Source organism: Triticum urartu, chromosome 1, assembly GCF_003073215.2.
Source record: "Triticum urartu cultivar G1812 chromosome 1, Tu2.1, whole genome shotgun sequence".
In the NCBI taxonomy this organism is placed as follows: Eukaryota; Viridiplantae; Streptophyta; class Magnoliopsida; order Poales; family Poaceae; genus Triticum; species Triticum urartu.
In genome coordinates, this window is record NC_053022.1 from 190,614,512 (window position 1) to 190,629,108 (window position 14,597).

Below are 14,597 nucleotides of genomic sequence, written 5' to 3' on the forward strand. Positions count from 1 at the left end.
AGAATGATGCTGATTTCACTTGGGGGCCAAAACAACAAGAAGCATTTGATATGATCAAGAATTATTTGTGCACTCCTCCGGTGATGAAAGCACCCAAGCATAGGGAACCCTTCAGATTTTACATTGCAGCAGAGGAAGGAGTTATTGGTGCTGTTCTAACTCAAGAGACCAAAGGAAAAGAGCATGCTATCACTTATTTGAGCCGCCGCTTATTGGACGCAGAGACAAGATATACATTTATTGAAAAATTATGTCTATGTTTATATTATGCTTGCAAAAAATTGAGACATTATTTAGTACCGAGTGCTTGCATAGTAGCTTGTCAAACTGATGTCATTAAATACATGTTGCATAGACCAATTCTTAGTGGTAGAATTGGCAAGTGGGCTTATGCTTTGATTGAATATGATTTGGCTTATGAATCTCTAAAATCCATGAAAGGCCAATTCATTGCTAATTTTATTGTTGAACATTGGATTGATGACAAGCATGATGTTGATATAAACCTTGTCTCAATAGTACCATGGAGATTATATTTTGATGGTTTAGTTTGTACCAATGGCCAAGGTGTTGGTATTGTTTACATATCTCCTCATGGTGCTGTTTTTGAAGCCTCATGCCGCTTAGAATATTTTTGTACAAACAATCAAGCCGAATATGAAGCATTATTATTCGGGCTAGAGATGTTACTTGCTATAGGTGTTACACATATTGAGGCTTATGGTGATTCATTACTAGTGGTGCAGCAAATATCCAAAGTCTTTCAGTGTTTGGACGAATCACTTAATGTTTATCTTGATAAATGTCTAGATATAATTTCTACTTTGGATTGCTTTAGCATTGCTCATATATCTAGACATGACAATTGGAAAGCAAATAAATTGGCACAACAAGCATCCGGATATCGTGTTGATCATGGCATGTTTCATTTCTCTCAAAGACCGATGTCTTGTCTTACCAATATGGGAGAGGCCGAACCTGAACCCATTGATTCAGCCATTAACAAAAAGTCTAGTGCAGGTGACAATCCCGACTGGAGGAAGACCATTGTTGATTACTTGTGCAATCCGACTAAAAGGGTGGACAGGGTTGTTCGGCGTATGGCTTTCAAGTATACAATGAGAGATGATGGTCTTTATCGCCGAACAATCAATGATGTTCTTCTAAAGTGTTTGGACGAGGACCAGGCAAGAGTTGCTATGGGAGAAGTACATGAAGGTATTTGTGGCACTCACCAGTCGGCTCCCAAGATGAAATGGTTATTGCGACGTGTTGGGTTTTATTGGCCGACTATGATTAATGACTGCTTCAGATATTATAAAGGGTGTGAAGCTTGTCAAAAATTTGGTGATATTCAATTGGCTCCTGCTGCTATGTTGCATCCTATTATCAAGTCATGGCCCTTCAGAGGATGTGGTTTAGACTTTATTGGGAAAATTCATCCATCTCCCTCAAAGGGGCATCGGTTCGTATTGGTGGCAACTGATTATTTCACTAAATGGTCTGAAGGAGTACCTCTCCAGAACATGACACATACGGAGGTAATTCAATTCATAACCGAGCACATTATTCATAGATTCGGTATTCCACAAACGTTAACTACAGATCAAGGTTCATCTTTTATGTCAGACCAAGTCAGAGAGTTTGCCAAATCTTATAATATAAAGTTGCTCAATTCCTCTCTGTATTATGCCCAAGCTAATGGGCAAGCCGAGTCTAGCAATAAAATTTTAATCAAGCTCATCAAAAATAATATTGAGGATAATCCGAGGAGATGGCATGAGTTGTTGTCTGAAGCTTTATGGGAACATAGAATTTCAAGGCATGGTGCTACGAAGGTGACTCCATATGAGCTAGTATATGGTCAAGAGGCCGTTTTACCAGTGGAAGTAAATTTGAATGCTTTAAGAATAGCCAAACAAAATGATTTATCGGCAGTAGACTTTTATAACTTGATGATGGACAATATTGATGAGGTTGCCGATAAACGTTTGGTTGCTTTGAAGTCCATAGAGAGAGACAAGTTGAGGGTTGCAAGAGCTTACAATAAAAAAGTTAAGTTCAAGAATTTTCAAGTTGGTGATCTCGTCTAGAAAGTGATTCTGCCGATTGGTTCAAGAGATAGAAAATTCGGGAAGTGGTCTCCAAGTGCCTGGAGCTGGTCTCAAGCTGGCTTCACTCTGACTTGGCAGTTCGAGCGTCGCTGAGCCAGGCCGCGGTGGCCTCTGAGAAGGAGAAGGAGGCCGCCGCCAGAGCTACGGCCGATCGCGAGGCGACGCTGAAGGACGCCGAGGCCGCCCGCGACCGCTGCCGAAAGCTGGAGGACGAGCGCGCAAAAGAAACACGTGACCGCAAAGCGAAGGAGGAGGAGATGAAGGCTCGGGAGGATGCCATCAAGGGACGCGATGCCGATCTGGGGGAGCTGACAAAGGCGCAGGCCACGGAGTGCAGCCGACTGGAGGTGCTGGAGCAGAAGGTGAAGCGAGGGAGGCCGAGCTCGATGCCAAGGCGAAGGTCCTGGCCAAAGACCGCGTGGCCTTCTCGCTTCTTGAGAAGAGGTCCACCGTGGCGCTGAAGTTACTGTACAAGAAGGGCCTGGAGAAGCCGCTGACCACCGACGAGGATGGCCCTGCTCAGCTGCTTCCCCACTTGGTGATGGCGCTTGAGGAAGTCGTGGAGGGCATCGGTCCCATGGCTGAGGCAGAGGCTCGTGTCCTTTCTTCAGATGCGCTGACGCGTGTGTTCAGCCATCTGTACCTCCACGACCCCAATGCTCGTATCGACGAGCTGCTAGAGCCTGGAGCTAATGAACATTGTGCAGCGGCCGCCGCAGCCGTGAAAGGTCAGGTGGGGGACAGCTCGTCAATACGAGCATTGGGGTCGTGGAGGTACAGATGGCTGAACACACGCGTCAGCGCATCTGAAGAAAGGACACGAGCCTCTGCCTCAGCCATGGGACCGATGCCCTCCACGACTTCCTCAAGCGCCATCACCAAGTGGGGAAGCAGCTGAGCAGGGCCATCCTCGTCGGTGGTCAGCGGCTTCTCCAGGCCCTTCTTGTACAGTAACTTCAGCGCCACGCTGGACCTCTTCTCAAGAAGCGAGAAGGCCACGCGGTCTTTGGCCAGGACCTTCGCCTTGGCATCGATCTCGGCCTCCCTCTCCTTCGCCTTCTGCTCCAGCACCTCCAGTCGGCTGCGCTCCGTGGCCTGCGCCTTTGTCAGCTCCCCCAGATCGGCATCGCGTCCCTTGATGGCATCCTCCCGAGCCTTCATCTCCTCCTCCTTCGCTTTGCGGTCACGTGTTTCTTTTGCGCGCTCGTCCTCCAGCTTTCGGCAGCGGTCGCGGGCGGCCTCGGCGTCCTTCAGCGTCGCCTCGCGATCGGCCGTAGCTCTGGCGGCGGCCTGCTTCTCCTTCTCAGAGGCCACCGCGGCCTGGCTCAGCGACGCTCAAACTGCCAAGTCAGAGTGAAGCCAGCTTGAGACCAGCTCCAGGCACTTGGAGACCACTTCCCGAATTTTCTATCTCTTGAACCAATCGGCAGAATCACTTTCTAGACGAGATCACCAACTTGAAAATTCTTGAACTTAACTTTTTATTGTAAGCTCTTGCAACCCTCAACTTGTCTCTCTCTATGGACTTCAAAGCAACCAAACGTTTATCGGGAACCTCATCAATATTGTCCATCATCAAGTTATAAAATTCTACTGCCGATAAATCATTTTGTTTGGCTATTCTTAAAGCATTCAAATTTACTTCCACTGGTAAAACGGCCTCTTGACCATATACTAGCTCATATGGAGTCACCTTCGTAGCACCATGCCTTGAAATTCTATGTTCCCATAAAGCTTCAGACAACAACTCATGCCATCTCCTCGGATTATCCTCAATCTTATTCTTGATGAGCTTGATTAAAATTTTATTGCTAGACTCGGCTTGCCCATTAGCTTGGGCATAATACAGAGAGGAATTGAGCAACTTTATATTATAAGATTTGGCAAACTCTCTGACTTGGTCTGACATAAAAGATGAACCTTGATCTGTAGTTAACGTTTGTGGAATACCGAATCTATGAATAATGTGCTCGGTTATGAATTGAATTACCTCCGTATGTGTCATGTTCTGGAGAGGTACTCCTTCAGACCATTTAGTGAAATAATCAGTTGCCACCAATACGAACCGATGCCCCTTTGAGGGAGATGGATGAATTTTCCCAATAAAGTCTAAACCACATCCTCTGAAGGGCCATGACTTGATAATAGGATGCAACATAGCAGCAGGAGCCAATTGAATATCACCAAATTTTTGACAAGCTTCACACCCTTTATAATATCTGAAGCAGTCATTAATCATAGTCGGCCAATAAAACCCAACACGTCGCAATAACCATTTCATCTTGGGAGCCGACTGGTGAGTGCCACAAATACCTTCATGTACTTCTCCCATAGCAACTCTTGCCTGGTCCTCGTCCAAACACTTTAGAAGAACATCATTGATTGTTCGGCGATAAAGACCATCATCTCTCATTGTATACTTGAAAGCCATACGCCGAACAACCCTGTCCACCCTTTCAGTCGGATTGCACAAGTAATCAACAATGGTCTTCCTCCAGTCGGGATTGTCACCTGCACTAGACTTTTTGTTAATGGCTGAATCAGTGGGTTCAGGTTCGGCCTCTCCCATATTGGTAAGACAAGACATCGGTCTTTGAGAGATATGAAACATGCCATGATCAACACGATATCCGGATGCTTGTTGTGCCAATTTATTTGCTTTCCAATTGTCATGTCTAGATATATGAGCAATGCTAAAGCAATCCAAAGTAGAAATTATATCTAGACATTTATCAAGATAAACATTAAGTGATTCGTCCAAACACTGAAAGACTTTGGATATTTGCTGCACCACTAGTAATGAATCACCATAAGCCTCAATATGTGTAACACCTATAGCAAGTAACATCTCTAGCCCGAATAATAATGCTTCATATTCGGCTTGATTGTTTGTACAAAAATATTCTAAGCGGCATGAGGCTTCAAAAACAGCACCATGAGGAGATATGTAAACAATACCAACACCTTGGCCCATTGGTACAAACTAAACCATCAAAATATAATCTCCATGGTACTATTGAGACAAGGTTTATATCAACATCATGCTTGTCATCAATCCAATGTTCAACAATAAAATTAGCAATGAATTGGCCTTTCATGGATTTTAGAGATTCATAAGCCAAATCATATTCAATCAAAGCATAAGCCCACTTGCCAATTCTACCACTAAGAATTGGTCTATGCAACATGTATTTAATGACATCAGTTTGACAAGCTACTATGCAAGCACTCGGTACTAAATAATGTCTCAATTTTTTGCAAGCATAATATAAACATAGACATAATTTTTCAATAAATGTATATCTTGTCTCTGCGTCCAATAAGCGGCGGCTCAAATAAGTGATAGCATGCTCTTTTCCTTTGGTCTCTTGAGTTAGAACAGCACCAATAACTCCTTCCTCTGCTGCAATGTAAAATCTGAAGGGTTCCCTATGCTTGGGTGCTTTCATCACCGGAGGAGTGCACAAATAATTCTTGATCATATCAAATGCTTCTTGTTGTTTTGGCCCCCAAGTGAAATCAGCATCATTCTTTAACCGAAGGATAGGAGTAAATGCATCAACTTTCCCTGATAGATTAGCTATGAACCTTCTCAAATAATTGACCTTGCCAAGGAACTTTTGCATATCTCTCTTTCATGCTGGAGCCTCCACTTTATGTATGGCCTCTATCTTTTTGGGATCAATCTCTATGCCATCTTCAAGAATAATGAAACCCAAAAACTTGCTAGCTGATACGCCGAATGCACACTTTAAAGGATTCATCTTCAGTCCATACTTTTTCATTCTTTCGATTTGACCACGAGCCTCAACACTCATTGGACCGCACACATCATTATGTATGATTTCCAATAAGTTGGTTGCTCGCTCCATTGTTCCTGAGAACGGAGTCTTGGTCATTTTACCCATGAGGCATGGTTCGCACGTGTCAAATGATTCATAATCAAGAGACTCCAAAAGTCCATCTGCATGGAGCTTCTTCATGCGTTTGACACCTATGTGACCAAGGCGGCAGTGCCACAAGTATGTGGGACTATCATTATCAACCTTACATCTTTTGGTATCCACACTATGAATATGTGTAATATTACGTTCGAGATTCATTAAGAATAAACCATTGACCATCGGAGCATGACCATAAAACATATCTCTCATATAAATAGAACAACCATTATTCTCAGATTTAAATGAGTAGCCATCTCGTATTAAATGAGATCCTGATACAATGTTCATGCTCAAACTTGGCACGAAATAACAATTATTGAGGTTTATAACTAATCCCATAGGTAAATGTAGAGGTAGCGTGCCGACGGCGATCACATCGACCTTGGAACCATTCCCGACGCGCATCGTCACCTCGTCCTTTACCAGTCTCTGTTTATTCTGCAGCTCCAGCTGTGAGTTACAAGTATGAGCAACGGCACCGGTATCAAATACCCAGGAGTTACTACGAGTACTAGTAAGGTACACATCAATTACATGTATATCACATATACCTTTTGTTTTGCCGGCCCTCTTGTCCGCTAAGTATTTGGGGCAGTTCCGCTTCCAGTGACCCTTCCCTTTGCAATAAAAGCACTCCGTCTCAGGCTTGGGTCCATACTTTGACTTCTTCTTCCCAGCAGCTTGCTTGCCGGGCGCGGCAACTTCCTTGCCGTCCTTCTCAAAGTTCTTTTTACCCTTGCCCTTCTTAAACTTAGTGGTTTTATTGACCATCAACACTTGATGTTCCTTCTTGACTTCTACCTCTACTGATTTCAGCATTGCAAATACTTCAGGAATGGTCTTTTCCATCCCCTGCATATTGAAGTTCATCACAAAGCTCTTGTAGCTTGGTGGAAGCGACTAGAGGATTCTGTCAATGACCGCATCATCCGGGAGATTAACTCCCAGCTGAGTCAAGCGGTTATGTAACCCAGACATAGTGAGTATGTGCTCACTGACAGAACTATTTTCCTCCATCTTACAGCTGAAGAATTTGTCGGAGACTTCATATCTCTCGACCCGGGCATGAGCTTGGAAAACCATTTTCAGCTCTTCGAACATCTCATATGCTCCATGTCTCTCAAAACGCTTTTGGAGCCCCGGCTCTAGGCTGTAAAGCATGCCGCACTGAACGAGGGAGTAGTCATCAGTACGTGTCTGCCAAGCGTTCATAGCGTCTTGGTTCTGTGGGACGGGTGGATCACCTAGCGGTGCTTGTAGGACATAATCTTTCTTGGCAGCTATGAGGATGATCCTCAGGTTCCGGACCCAGTCCGTATAGTTGCTGCCATCGTCTTTCAGTTTGGTTTTCTCTAGGAACGCGTTGAAATTGAATACAACGTTGGCCATTTGATCTACAAGACATATTGTAAAGATTTTAGACTATGTTCATGATAATTAAGTTCATCTAATCAAATTATTAATGAACTCCCACTTAGATAGACATCCCTCTTCTAGTCATCTAAGTATAACATGATCCGAGTTGGCTAGGCCGTGTCCGATCATCACGTGACACGGACTAGTCAACGTCGGTGAACATCTTCATGTTGATCGTATCTTCTATACGACTCATGCTCGACCTTTCGGTCTTCTGTGTTCCGAGGCCATGTCTATGCACATGCTAGGCTCGTCAAGTCAACCTAAGTGTATTGCGTGTGTAAATCTGTCTTACACCCGTTGTATGTGAACGTAAGGATCTATCACACCCGATCATCACGTGGTGCTTCGAAACGACGAACTGTAGCAACGGTGCACAGTTAGGGGGAACACTTTCTTGAAGTTATTATGAGGGATCATCTTATTTACTACCGTCGTTCTAAGCAAACAAGATGCAAAACATGATAAACATCACATGCAATCAAATAATAATAGTGACATGATATGGCCAATATCACATAGCTCCTTTGATCTCCATCTTGGGGCTCCATGATCATCCTTGTCACCGTCATACTCATCGACACGTAAGTTGTGATTCCTTGTACAATAGCATGAACATCTCATACATCACATATAGATCATTCATCATTCATCACAACTTTGGCCATATCACATCACATAGCATACCCTGCAAAAACAAGTTAGACGTTCTCTAATTGTTGTTTGCATGTTTTACGTGGCTGCTATGGGTTTCTAGCAAGAACGTTTCTTACCTACGCAAAGACCACAACGTGATATGCCAATTGCTATTTACCCTTCATAAGGACCCTTTTCATCGAATCCGATCCGACTAAAGTAGGAGAGACAGACACCCGCTAGCCACCTTATGCAACTAGTGCATGTCAGTCGGTGGAACCTGTCTCACGTAAGAGTACGTGTAAGGTCGGTCCGGGCCGCTTCATCCCACGATGCCGCCGAATCAAGATAAGACTAGTAACGGCAAGCATATTGAACAAAATCAACGCCCACAACTACTTTGTGTTCTACTCGTGCAAGAGAACTACGCATAGACCTAGCTCATGATGCCACTGTTTGGGGAATGTTGCAGAAAACAAAAATTTTCCTACGGTTTCACCAAGATTCATCTAGGAGTTCATCCAGCAACAAGTGATTAGATGCATCTACGTACCTTGTAGATCGCGAGCGGAAGCGTTCAAAGAACGGGGATGATGTAGTCGAACACGACGTGATTCAAATCACCGATGATCTTAGCACCGAACGGACGGTGCCTCCGCGTTCAACACACGTACGGGACGGGAGACGTCTCCTCCTTTCTTGATCCAGCAAGGGGGAAGGAGAGGTTGGTGAAGATCCAGCAGCACGACGGCGTGGTGGTGGATGCAGGGTGTCACAGTAGCAGGGCTTCGCCTATACTACGAGAGAGAGAGACGTAACGGGGAGAGAGGGAGGCGCCAAAGGCTGAGGTATGAAGTCCCTCCTCTCCCCCACTATATATAGGAGGGCCAAGGGGGGGTGGTGCGCAGCCTAGGAGATCCAATCTCCTAGGTGCGGCGGCCAGGGGATGGTTTCCCTCCCCCCCAAGGCACCTCGGGGTGCCTTCCACCACTTGGACTCCTCCTTGGTGGAAACCCTAGGCGCATGGGCCTAGTAGGGCTGGTGCCCTTGGCCCATGTAGGCCAAGGCGCACCCCCTACAGCCCATGTGGCCCCCCGGGACAGGTGGCCCCACCCGGTGGGCCCACGGGACCCCTCCGGTGGTCCCGGTACAATACCGATAACCCCGAAACTTGTCCCGATGGCCGAAATAGCACTTCCTATATATAATTCTTTACCTCCGGACCATTCCGGAACTCCTCGTGACGTCCGGGATCTCATCCGGGACTCCGAACAACATTCGGGTTTCTGCATATACATATCTTCATAACCCTAGCGTCACCGAACCTTAAGTGTGTAGACCCTACGGGTTCGGGAGACAAGTAGACATGACCGAGACGACTCTCCGGTCAATAACCAACAGCGGGATCTGGATACCCATGATGGCTCCCACATGCTCCACGATGATCTCATCGGATGAACCACGATGTCGAGGATTAATCAACCCCGTATACAATTCCCTTTGTCAATCGGTATGTTACTTGCCCGAGACTCGATCGTTGGTATCCCAATACCTTGTTCAATCTCGTTACCGGCAAGTCACTTTACTCGTACCGTAATGCATGATCCCGTGATCAACCACTTGGTCACCTTGAGCTCATAATGATGATGCATTACCGAGTGGGCCCAGTGATACCTCTCCATTATATGGAGTGACAAATCCCAGTCTCGATCCGTGTCAACCCAACAGATACTTTCGGAGATACCTGTAGTGCACCTTTATAGTCACCCAGTTACGTTGTGACGTTTGATACACCCAAAGCACTCCTACGGTATCCGGGAGTTACACGATCTCATGGTCAAAGGAAAAGATACTTGACATTGGAAAAGCTCTAGCAAACGAACTACACGATCTTTGTGCTATGCTTAGGATTGGGTCTTGTCCATCACATCATTCTCCTAATGATGTGATCCCGTTATCAATGACATCCAATGTCCATAGCCAGGAAACCATGACTATCTGTTGATCAACGAGCTAGTCAACTAGAGGCTTACTAGGGACATATTATGGTCTATGTATTCACACGTGTATTACGATTTCCGGATAATACAGTTATAGCATGAATAAAGACAATTATCATGAACAAAGAAATATAATAATAATGCCTTTTATTATTGCCTCTAGGGCATATTTCCAACATATCGTTCTCACTGGACCGATACTTTACAAGACATTTTTGTAACCACTCGGAATTATGATCCATTTAAACATATCATACCTTGGAGTCGATTGCATTCAGTCGGCTTTAAAGAGACGGGCACAAAACCATTCTTGGTCGCGCTGAGAAAATCAAATTCTGACAAGTCACGTCCCGTCAAGCAAGTAGCATTGGGATGTTGCCAATCCACCGATGCATCGGCCAAAGCAACACAGGCCGAGTTATCTGCATGAATGACTTCCACTTCATCATCAACCCACTGAATCAAAAACTGGTGCATAGTGGATGGCACGCACTGGTTTGCATGAACCCAATCACGACCTAGTATGACGTTGTAGTTACCTTGCACCTCAGCGACAAAGAATGCAGTAGCCAAAGTTTTGCTTCTGACTGTAAGCTCCACATACATCACACCTTTGGCTTCAGTTTTCTCTTTTCCTTCAAATCCGTTGAGCACCATATTGGTCTTGATCAATTCTTCATCACGCAAACCCAATTTCTTGAAGACCGAATAGGGCATAAGATTTACCACAGCACCACCATCAACAAGCATCCGAGTGAGCAGCGACCCATTGATATGTCCTCTAAGATATAATGGTTTCAGATGCGTTACTGGTTCTTTTGGCTTCTCGAATATTGCGTTTTAGGGCCAAAATCCATCTGAGCCACCTCCCCTTCCTCATCTACAGCACGAAACTCAGCAGGTAAGTAATACACCATATTGATATCCATACCTTCATGAACCGGCGTAGACTCATAGTCCAACATAACAGCCTCCTCCTCGAGTGCATCCACCAATTCTGAAATTTGTCCGAGTGAAGAGGAAGCAATATGTAACATAGACGATGCAATGATTGCGTCGTCCTCTTTTGGTAGTGTAGGTGATGCTGTGATAGGTGTAGAAGCCACTGCATCTTGTATTTGTTTGGGCCTCCACACTTGTTTTGTAGGTACCATAGGCCGAGTGTCATTGAACAACTTAAACCTTTGCTTCTCAGCCTTTTGTTCTACCATCTATTGACTCCTTAACCTCTGTAGTTTCCTCTTTTGTGTCTTTGTTAGCCCTGGAGGACACCACTTTGGCTGAGTGTACTTAGGATCTCTCGTTTTTACCTGGCTGGTGCCTGCTTCATGGTCATTAGCCGAGTGCTTTGGCGCGATAGCAAGTATCGGCTCAGTCGGATTGCTATGCACAATCGGCTGCTGTATGGCGAATGTTTTGGTGCCCAAGATAAGTGAGTCAGCATTCATTTTCTCCTTGCCTTTTCCCGACTCAACTGCTGCAACACTTGGTGATTTAACACGCCATTCTTTTTGACTTTCCAGATGCATGAAATTTCCACTCGGGCGCACCTTTTTACTCTGATGGAATCCACTCGGATGGATGTCACTCGGATGGAATCCACTCGGATGGAATTCACTCGGATAGCTTCCACCTGGGTGCATTCTTACACTCAGATAATTTCCATCCGGTCGCATGTTTTGACCAGCCGACCGATAGTTACCGATGTTCAGTCGGCCTCTATATGAATAGTCAAGTCGATCCCAAACAAATTGCGTATGCTGTTCTGGAAACGGCACCCTTGGTCCACTCATTTTCATATACTGACTGAACATATCAGCTAATGGTGACCTTGGTCACTTCAGATGAGACGACTGATTAAAGCTAGAACCGGCCGACTGGTTGGTGTACTTGGACAGCAACATATCAAAAGTTGGCTTGATCCGCTTGCGTTGTACTTTAACTTCATTCCTTTTCCACTTGCCAACTTCTGGACTGTTGGGCTTAACAAATCTCACACGAGCATTATTCTTGCACTTGTAGTTGCCCCCCGAGTGTATGATTATTGATGGTGATTTTGATCACTTCCTTGCCATCGGGTTGCTTACCAAGCACAACCTGTCTCCCCAAGACCTTGTTGTCCTCCTTGTCTTTACTGGGCTCACCAACAATGATATTAGCTTTATTAGCAGATTCGGCTACCTCCGGACGAATGAGTAGCTTCTTCCCCTCCAAATCCATGGTATTCATTGGAAAAGGTTGTTTATCAACTTGCATCTCAGAGAAGTTCAATCGTCCGTCATTAATGGCCGATTGTATCTGTCGTCGAAAAACATTGCAATCATTAGTAGCATGAGAAAAAGAATTATGATACTTGCAATAAGCACACCGTTTTAGCTCTTCAAGCGGCGGTAAAGTATGAGATATTCTAATAATCTTAGCCTGCAGCAAAGCATCAAATATTCTATCACACTTAGCAATGTTAAAAGTAAACTTCATCTCTTCATCACGATTCTTATAAATCGGTTTCAGATCATTGCAAGTAAAGGGTTTGGCCTTAGATGGCCAAACAAATTCAGTAGAAAAAACATCACCCTCATCGTCTGAGTGATTACTATCATATCCCACCATATTCATCTTTGGACGATCGGCTTTGTATCTATGCACTTCTTTGAGGTCTTTGCTTCGGCTTTCCTGAGCCAAAGCCCTTCGTAAGACTCGGTTGATATTTAAGAACTCATAGCCTTCTAGCATTTCACTGATGGGAGTTCTCAAACCACTCAGCACTAGGTCCGCCAAGTCCGTCTCGGTTATCACCAAACTAAAACACCGATTTTTTGTTTCTCTGAATCTCTTGACGTAATCGGAGACCGATTCATCATGCTTCTATTTAACCAATGTCAGATGTGACAACTTGAGTTCATTATCGCCGCTATAAAAGTGATCATGAAACTTCTGCTCTAGCTGCGACCAAACCCGAATGGAACCATGTGGTAAAGAAGAAAACCATGAAAATGCGGTACCAGTTAATGATAAAGGAAATAAACGCACTTTCAATTCATTCAATGAGCCTGCCTCACCCAATTGTGCCAAATATTGACTAACATGCTCCCATGTGGTTGTTCTGCCCTCTCCATTGAACTTAACAAAATCTGGAATCTTATATCCCGGAGGGCACTGGATGGCATCAAAGTACTCGGGGTACGGCTTTTGGTAAATCCGATTCCGAGGTAACTCTACTCCAAAATTTTCTCGAAGCATCTTAGCCATCTCCTCTCTAAGATTAACTATACCATCATCCATAGTGGACGGTGAAGCTTGTGGTAGTGGCATAGGAGGAGTAGGGTTACTAGCTGTAGGTAGGAATTGTGGCATGTATGTCGACCCATAATTTGTAGTGGTCGAGTGGTTGTAGCTGTAGGTAGAGTTTGGTTCGGCGTTGCCACCGAACTTGGCATGCTCATAATAGGGTTGATGGGTGCAGCCACAATATGATTTGTTTGGGTAGGATAATAAGCCATCGGCACGGGAGGCGCCGATGCAATAGGTAAAGCCAAATTAGGGTTTTGCACACTAGCAGCTACACCATCATTACCACTAGACGATTGAGATATATTCTTCTGAGCATTAGTATTTTCTATAATAGTTTGATAGACTAGATTGTTACCATCAGCGATACGACTTTCAATCTCAGCCCACTGCTCAGGAGAAAAGGCAGTGCTTACGGAGGGTTTAACCTGTTCAGTTTGAAGAGGAGGGAACTTGATTTCTTCAATCGTAGTGATGTTGCCTTGGAGATCTTTCTTGAATTTTGCAAGGAACTCCTGCAGGTCCTTCTCCTCGCGTGCCTTCTGGTACTCCTCATAGGCTTGGCGATGATCGGCCAATATCTCATCAAGACTGGGCTTAATGATGTTATCGGCGTCTACCTCAGATGGCTTGGGAAGATCGTACATGGTGGATGATGATGATTGATCTTCGGTCCCTAGCGGAGTTGCCAGAAAGTGTGTTGACACACGAACACGTCACGTGTACCCTCGACATAGGGGGTGATGCACCGCAGCTCACGTCGAAGGGGACCTGACCGACAGCGCGATACGCAAGACAGTCGACGGGCGCTTTTGCAGACCCGAAAACCCCACACCCCTGGGAGGGACCCCGTCAGGGAGTGCGGCGGCTATGGGCTGCCCTAGGTCGATTTGCTCGCCCCTAGAGCCTCGGGATTCGCAGCTCTCAAATTCGAGGAACAGCGAAGAACGAGAGAGAAAAACGGTGGAGAGATAAAATGTAGATGAAAAAGTAGTATATTGATTTGTTCGATCGTGTGTTGTTCAATCGGCCATCACCCCCAATATATATAAGAGGCGGCTGGACTTACCGTACAAGTAAAGGATTCATCTAGGCTTTCCTTACATGAAATTACATCAACTCACGTCCTAGATTCCTAGTTCTATTCCAACTCGGATTCAGTCTAAATCTGGCCCAACTTTTGTCTTCCTCCTTGTAAG

At 45.1% G+C, this 14,597-nt stretch overlaps 1 pseudogene; it reads right to left on the reverse strand.

Moving 5' to 3' along the window:
• Positions 1-2,843: 2,843 nt before the first annotated feature.
• On the reverse strand, positions 2,844-4,272 carry LOC125532799 (annotated as a pseudogene).
• Positions 4,273-14,597: the final 10,325 nt, after the last annotated feature.